Here is an 8,619-nt window from a genome sequence, read left to right as displayed (position 1 = left end):
AAGCTAATAATCAATGAGTTGATGTGTGAGTGAAATTTGTGTTTGTATTTTAGTGTTTGAAAAATTAGTGCATTTCTTCACTACATTTTATTATGCTTCTAGAAACATTAATAATGTGTTTGTTTGTGCTTCTAAATTTATTGTTTAATACTCCCTACATTCCATCTAACTCAAAGAATTTAGGTAAAATATAATTAGTAAGTAATTAAGAAGTATATTGGTTAAAATAATTATTGTATAGTAAAAATAAGATAACTAAATAGTTTAATTAAAATTTTAAAAAAATTATAAATTTAAAATTTAAAATGTGATTAAAGTGTATAATTATATTTTCAAAAAAATAAAGTACAAATTATAATAGACGAAAATAGAAAATATGAACAAATCATGTGGACGGAGAGAACATATAATTTATGAGAATATATATATATCTAGAAGATGTGTTTACTTTCAATTTTATTGTCTTTTTTTATATAGTCCATTTTTTTATGAAAATATATTATTTTTTATGTATTAAATAATAAAAAAAATTAATAAATTTAATTATAAGTTTTCAATAACTAATAATAAAAACTCAATAAATTTATAAGCAATAGCAGGGAACATATGTTGAGTTCTTTTAGAGTTTATAATTTTTTATTATTATTAATTATTGAGAATTTTAAAAGAACTATTAAAACAATTGTTTTTTTTATTATTTTTTAAAATAATATATATTTTTATTGTGAATCATAATGTTTGTGTAGTTTGTATTTTTTTTTAAAAAAAATAATTATCTAATATGATATTTATAAAAAAATAATATATTTTTATTAATAATAGAAGTGACAACAATGAAAACTAAAAACAAGTACACCCTAAATCTATTTAAAACTAACATAGCTTTAAATATAAATTATTCTTTTGATATAATATTTTAAATGAAATATTTTTTAGAAGGAAAATAAATATAAAAGTGAATAGAAATACACACTACAAGAAAAAATCAGTTTTGTAACCAAATTTTTTTTGTCTCTAAATCTACTTTTTTCCGTTATTAACGACATTAGAGACGGAATTAGGAATGAAATTACGTTAGCTACATGAACTTTAGGAACGGAATTCCGCTGCAAATATATTATTTTTTTTGTAGTGACAAATAAACACATTCTTAATCATTTAAAATAATTTCAATTATTATAGTTATATACGTAAAACCCAAAAACATGATTAATCTTGAGCCAATTTTTCCAAAGTTTTTTTGTCATTTAATTCGATTAAATGAATGTTAGGTTTGAATTTAATTTTTCAAATTCAAACTATTAACTATGTGATTGTGAAATGACATATAGACTCAGCCCTTTTTACATATACATTTTTAAAAAATTTAAATTATTTATCAAAATATATTACATTAAATATTTAATTGTTATTTAAAATATTATATTCACTAACTCTGTTGTTGAAATATTCATTTTGTCATTTTTGATCATCTATATTTACTTATCTTTTTAGTAAGTATAAACTTAACTATATACTTCCTCCCTCCCATAACTAAGTATCCATTTATTTTTTATATATTGATATCTGAATATTAATTATTATATCAAAACTAATTACAAATCAAGAAAAAATTACAAAAATATTTTTATTAGTGTCTTATAATACAAATATAATGACATTTGTATAAAAAATTATACAAATATAAGGATATTTTTAACCTTAAGTACAATGACGCAAAAGGTAAATGAATACCTTGTTATGGGACGGAAGAAGTATATTATAAATACTTTTAATTTTAAATTTATTTACATTAACCATCGACTACCATTAAAATGCAATAATTATTAAATTTTGCACCAAAGTAAATGAGTGCATTAAAAAATCTTATTTCCTATACAAAATACAATCTCTAAATATCATATCCAAATTTTGCTAATATCAAATCAAATATTTCCTTCGTCCAATTGAAAAGTTACTATTTTATATTTTTGTCTGTATCAAAATAAAGATACAATTTCATAATTTAACAATTGTACTATCTACCTAACATAATAAATATCGTTTCAACTTATACTATATTACATAAATGTCATTATTTTTATATTACACCATACTAATAAGGGTATTTTTATCTTTTTCACTACAACCCAATATAATACTACCTCCGTCCCGAAAGAAGAGTAACGTTTACTTTTTACATGTAGATTTTTAGATATTAGTATTATATTGGTTTATAGTGAAAAAGACAAAAATACTTTTATTATTAGATTGTATGATATAAAAGTAATGACATTTATATAATATATTGGAAGTTGTAAGAATGTTAATTATGTTAGGTATGTAATACAATTACTAAATAAGGAAATGATATCCTTGTTTTGAAATTGACAAAAATGAAAAATGATATCTTTCTTATAGGACGATGGGAGTACTAATATTTAAAAATTTACGTGCAAAAAGTAAACGACAATCTTTCTATGAGACGGAGAGAGTATTAATTTTTACTATTTTTAATTTTTTTTCAAAAATATTACATCGAATATTTTTTTCTCTTATAAAATGTCAAATCAAATCATCCCTCCGTCATTCAAATCTATGTTCACTTTTCTTTTTGGTTTTTATCGAAAAATATTCTCGTTACTTTTTTAAGTAAAAAATTATTACTTCATCTGTCCCAATACAATAGTCTTATCTACCATTTTTGTCTGTCCCAAAACAATAGTCTTATTTCCATAAATAACCATATCACCATAAAACTACCGCTACTTTTTCATTTTTATTACACAATTGCCACTACTTTTACACTAATACACTCACAAGGGCAAAAAAGTCTTTTATCGATACTTTTTACCCACTACCAATATAATATCAATATTTTTTAAATCTCGTGTCCAACCCAATTAAGGGTGTGTTTGTTTGGGGGTTTGGATTTTGAGTTGGGATTTGAATTAAATTTGAATAGTTGTATGATGTGATATAAATAGGTGTTGATGTGATATTTTGAATGTAAAATTGATTTTTAGTATAATATAAAAAATGAAAAATAGGTGTTTGATTTGATGTTTTTTGGGGGAAAATTTTGGATGAATAATAGAATTTTGGTAAAATTCTTCAAACGAACAAACCCTAAGACAATATTTATGGGACGGAGGGAGTACATTTTTGCACCTTTTTTTTTTATATAAAAGGAAAAAGTAACTATTATTACTCACTTTTATTAAAATTTGTGTCCGGTCAAATGAGCATATATTTTGTAATAATTTTATTACTTTCAAATATTTAAAAATTTTAAAACTCACTAAACTCATTTGTCTAAACTATATATATATATATGGTTGTTAGTTGTAAAGGTCCCATTAGTGATACGTGTGCTTTTCGCGTATCAAGAAGAGCCCAAGAATATAATTAGATATCTAAAGTCAATTCAGATTCAATGTTGAATTATTTGTGTTAATAAATTTCATATATAGTTCAGTATATATATATATATATATATATAGTTTAAATAGAATTCAATGAATGTAATGTATAAATAAAATTACAAAAATAAAATAAAATGTTTGGCTGATATTTAAACTATTCATTGATACTCTCTCCGTCCAATGTAATATGTGTGTAATACCTTGGACACAGGAATTTAGATAAATTATAATTAGTAAATAATTAAGAAGTGTATTAGTAAAAATAATTATTATTTAGTAAAAATAATTATAGATTAAGATTAAGATAAGTAAATAGTTTAATTAAAATTAAGAAAATTATAAAATTTAAAATTTAAAATGCGATTAAAGTGCATAATTATATTTCAAAAAATAGAAAGGACAAGCTATGTGGGACGGACGAAAATAAAAAATATGGACAAATTATGTGGGACAAAGGGAGTACAATTTTAAGATAAATTTAACACATTATTATTCAATGGTATGTGCATTGACTTTATGATACACCCTTAGGGTGTGTTCGGTTGTAAGATTTTGTAAAAATCTTACTATTCATCCCATTTTTTTCCCCTAAAAACATCAAATTAAACACCTATTTTTTATTTTTTATATTATACTAAAAATCAATTTTATATTCAAAACATCACATCAACACCTATTTATATCACATCATACAACTATTCAAATTCAAAATTTTTACTATTCAAATCCCAACTCAAAATCCAAACCTCCAAACAAACACACCCTAAATTCATTTCCTATTAGCTATTTTGAATCTAACAATTAGCTTACTTGTTGTACTCATTAAACGATAAAATTGTAAAAAATATCTCACATGTATGCATTATTATCACTTTTATTTTATATTTATTTTACTGACAAAACATATCACATATTTGCAAAAGTCGTAGTTTATATCATTTGGCCGCGCGTAATGGCACGTTGTGTGAATGCTACACGCGAGAAAATGATATAAATAGCGACTTTGGTAAAAATATAGGATATCTTTTTCCAACAAGATAAATACATAATAAATGATAATAGGGTGTAAGTGTGAGATATTTTTTGCAATTTTCTCTCCCATTAAACTGGCCCGGTTACTATCTAATTGAATCAAATACTGATTTGACATAATTAATACATAAATAAAGGCTAATAGTGCATTTTTTATAGTCAAATTACAAAATATACATATTTTTATTTTGAATTATTTAATTATAAAATAATTTTTTTTTATAAATGTGGACCCCACCCCACATTATACGTACTCTTATTTTAAATATAAAGGTATATTTATTTTTTCATATTAAAAATATCATCCACTATCATTTAAATACAATATTTCTTAAACTACATGTCAAAAGTAAAATGCTTACTTTTAAAATGGACGGAAAGAATACAATATATTGTATAAATTATATATTGTATTGTCCCGTACAAATATACTAACTGTGCTTAAATGAATAATATATTTTGATATATAAAATTATATTCTTTTCGTTTGCCTCTAAAGGTTACATTTACCTTTTGCGTCATTGTACTTAACATTAAAAAATTTGTATAATTTTTCATTCAAATGTCCTTCTATTAGTATTATAAGATACTAATAAAAGTATTTTTGCAATTTTTTTTTTTTTTTTTACTTTTTACTGCATTTTGGTACAATAATTAATATTCAAAAATCAACGCACAAAAAGTAAACGAGACCCTTAGAGCCAGACGAAAGTAGTATTATATACTGTCAAAATATATATTGTATATTATATTATCATGTGTTCCCAAATAGATATTATCTGTAGTATATACGTGTATTGACCGAATCGAATAAGTAAAATGTTGATTTGACCAAATTAAGATAGTAATCAAAGCACATTAAACTTTTTTGTACAATATTTTCTTTATAAACTTTTCCCCACCCCATCAAAATAAATAGATAAGTATATATAAAAAATTGACTTGTTACATTGATATTTTTGGGGTTGACTTGGAATATATATAATTTCATGGACAAGAGTGATTTTTGTCAAATTTCAATTTGAATGCCAACCCTATAAGTTTAAATACAATTTTGGGACAAGATAAGATCGTATTAAAGCATTGATGTTAACCATAAACAAATATTTTCGTCTATATTTAAAACTTCTTATTTTTTATAAAATTAGTTTTCAGTTAATTATAAATAAATAAATATATTATTTTATTTATTTGTATTATATAAAATTTTATTATCTACGAAATAATATCCATATTGCATACATTTTATTGAGTATAATTTTAAAGATATTTAAAATACCAACAATATCACTCATATAAAAAATAATATCACAATTTATTATTAATAATTTACTAATCTATACAACCTAGAATAGAGTATCTCTAACGAAATGGCTCATCCTTGTCGGGACGGAGGGAGTACTATAACATATCAAAAAACAACAGACAAAGAGATACATTTTAAAATGCATCACTTGTTGAGAAAAAATTCATCCAATTTTATTTTTATTTGGAGGGCACGAGTTTTAAGAAAAGTGAGTGAAATGAGAATAAATTTAGATGACAAAAAAAATGAGAATAAATTTAGATGATAGAAGAGTAACTATATTCACCTTCTTTTATATGTATACAAATTTTTTAATTAATACTATCTACGTTAATTACAATGACGCAAATGACAAATAAGACCGTTAGAGTTGGACTGAGAGATATACTCTTAATAGTTTTTTCTTTTTATCTTTATGCTTCTTTTTTTTTTTTTTTTTTTTACTGAGTATATTTTTCTAAATGATTATTTAACAAAAATAAAATAGGAAAAATGTACAAATAAATATAAAAATTTTACAAAAAAATTCAAAACATTCCAAATTAAAAATAAGATAATAATTGAGAAGTACAACAGAAGTAGCATGATTCAAAATCAAGAATGTAGTAAAAGAGTAAGACTTTATTGAGACTAATAAAACTAAAAAGACAATGATAATTTCTGTTAAACAAATCATTCTCAAATTTCTAATTATTATCCCAATCATACTTTTTCGCCAAAGTAGTCGTTTTGACACCATAGTAAATACCATCTCGTTTTGCTACCCAAATATCATGGTTCCACTCAACAAACTTCGATTTGAAAGCGTCGAATCTCTTTTGTTTCGATCCCCACCACAAATGACAAAAATACAACGTATTAAAAAGCCAACTGTCGCAAAATTCCCAAGTAAAATATTGACCATTGGAAAGATCATGATATCCGAGATCTCTGGTCTTCGAAGCACAATGAATCCTCAATATCGTAGAGTCGTTGAGTTCATTGACGACCCCAACATAATTTCTTTTACGAAGAAAACACGCATTAGTGAATGAAGGATGAAACGAAACCTGCGGGAAAATAATTAGATATACGACGATAAATTTTTTCATGATATATATACTTTGGCTGGGATTGTAAATCTTTTGTGAAATGTTTTATTTCATAAATATATATATATATATATATATAGAGGCATTCTAATGATGTTTAGCATCCAAAGATATTGTTCATATGAAAAGTGGAAACAATGAAAAAATCAAATTTGGAATGAAATTATTGTGTTTGATTAACTAAATTTAATATATATTCCCTCTGTCTGATCAAATTATATCAATTTTCCTTTTTTGTTGTCTTACCCAATTATATTACTATATGGAAAAGGTAAAATTTAGTAAGTCTAATAACAATTAAATATTAACTAATTAAAATTATGTATTTAAGGTGTATTTGTTTATTTATTTTTTAGTTTGAAGTATTTTTATGTTAAGTATGTAAAAATGCGCCGATAAAATAAATAGTAATATTTTGTATTGAATTATTGATTTTTTATGAATATATAAAATAGATATTATATATTATATGAACGTGTATTATATTATATATTTTCTTATAGTATTAATTGTGAAATGTATTAGAAGTTTTTTTTTTTTTTTTTGTTAGGTGAACACATCAAAATTTTTTACCTAAAATTGTTTCAATAATATATTTTTAATTTAAGGTAAAAGATATCAAATTTTCGAAATATCTTGCATATCATATCGAGAAAATATCAACAATTTCAAACTTTCGGTATACTAAAACTTTTAATACGGTATGATTTTATACCGAATTTTTTCGATGCGGTATCAGTATATAATTTGACATTATCGATATATATCAAAATATCGAAACTATTTCGATATACAATTAAATTATTTTATATTGTATTTATATTTTGGTATTTGATATGTCGGTCTATATATATATATCGATAATTCGTTATATTGATACCAAAGTTATTGTTTTTTTATTTTTTTTCAAAATTATAACATTATTTTTAATTTTAATATTTTGAAACAGTATATAGCGATATCTACAATATACTAAATTTGAATTATCAGTACGGTACGATATATTTGTTACCAAATTTTTAGAATACTGATTTTTCGGTACAATATCAGTATATTTTTTAATATAACGAAAGTTTTAAAACAGTATACGATATGACTCGGCATTTTCATTACCTTGTACCGAATCATCCCTATTTTTAATTACATATAACTAGAATAGATAAAATTGAGTATAATTCAAATATCTGAATCAAATAACCAACAAACAAAAAAGAAAATCAAGTGGGGTTGGGCGAGCTAATTAGTTTTAAAAAATAAAAATAATTTTAATTTCTATTAGTGTCTTATAATACTAATAGAACGACGTTTATACAAATATAAAAATATTTTTAAATATTAAATACAATGACACAAAAGATAAATATAAATTTATTAAGTAGACGGAGGGAGTATTATATACTGTCAAAATATATATTGTATATTATATTGTCATGCGTTGTCTCATAGATATTATCTGTAGTATATACGTGTATTGACGGGATCGAATAAGTACGGTGCTGATTTGACCCGATTAAGATCGTAATCAAAGCACATTAAACTTTTTGTACAACATTTTCTTTATAAACTTTTCCCCACCCCATCAAAATAAATAGATAAGTATATACAATAAAAAATTGACTTGTTACATTGATACTTTGGGGGTTGACTTGGGATATAAATAATTTCATGGACAAGAGTGATTGTTGTCAAATTTCAATTTGAATGCCAACCCTATAAATTTAAATACAATTTTGGGACAACATAAGATCGTATTAAAGCATTGAGGTTGACCAGAAACGAATATTTT

This window comes from Andrographis paniculata, unplaced genomic scaffold (assembly GCF_009805555.1).
Source record: "Andrographis paniculata isolate CXL003 unplaced genomic scaffold, ASM980555v1 Contig98END, whole genome shotgun sequence".
Classification (NCBI taxonomy): domain Eukaryota; kingdom Viridiplantae; phylum Streptophyta; class Magnoliopsida; order Lamiales; family Acanthaceae; genus Andrographis; species Andrographis paniculata.
The sequence above is the reverse complement of the archived record's forward strand: the minus strand, read 5'-3'. Positions refer to the sequence as shown.